Consider the following 562-nt stretch of genomic DNA (forward strand, 5'->3'; position numbering starts at 1 on the left):
TCACGGAGCTTACAACCGAAGGGAAGCCATGCACTGAGATAGGAGTCCTGAGAGAAGCATGGGGTGGGCATGGATGTCATGGGCTCTCCTTTGGATGTTTCAGATTTCATGTGCCCTCCTTACCAAACTTCTTGAAAAAATAATTCATGTTTGAAACTTGGACTTCCTCGCTCCCTAATTATCCTTCCTCCCCTCCTTAACTAGGACAACATTGCTATCAGAGATATGTCTGTCTTTCTTTCCTACCCACTATTTCATGACTCCTTGAAATATGCTTTCACTTCTTACTCTGCTGAAACTGCTCTCTCAAATGGCACCCAATGACAAGAGGTTACACTCGGCCAAAATCAATGGCATTTTCACAGTACTCTGCCTCTCTAAGTCCTCCCATGTTTGCCCCTTTACCTTGGATTCTCCATATCTCCAGGCTCAGGGACATGTTTTCTCCTCTCCCTCCACCTACACACACACCCACCCTCTAATCATCCCTCCTCTGCCCTCGTTTTTCCTCCTCCTTTCCCCTAAATGTCTATCTCTGTATTTCTTTCTTCTTTGATACTTT

This window comes from Galeopterus variegatus, unplaced genomic scaffold (assembly GCF_000696425.1).
Source record: "Galeopterus variegatus unplaced genomic scaffold, G_variegatus-3.0.2 Scaffold19689, whole genome shotgun sequence".
In the NCBI taxonomy this organism is placed as follows: domain Eukaryota; kingdom Metazoa; phylum Chordata; class Mammalia; order Dermoptera; family Cynocephalidae; genus Galeopterus; species Galeopterus variegatus.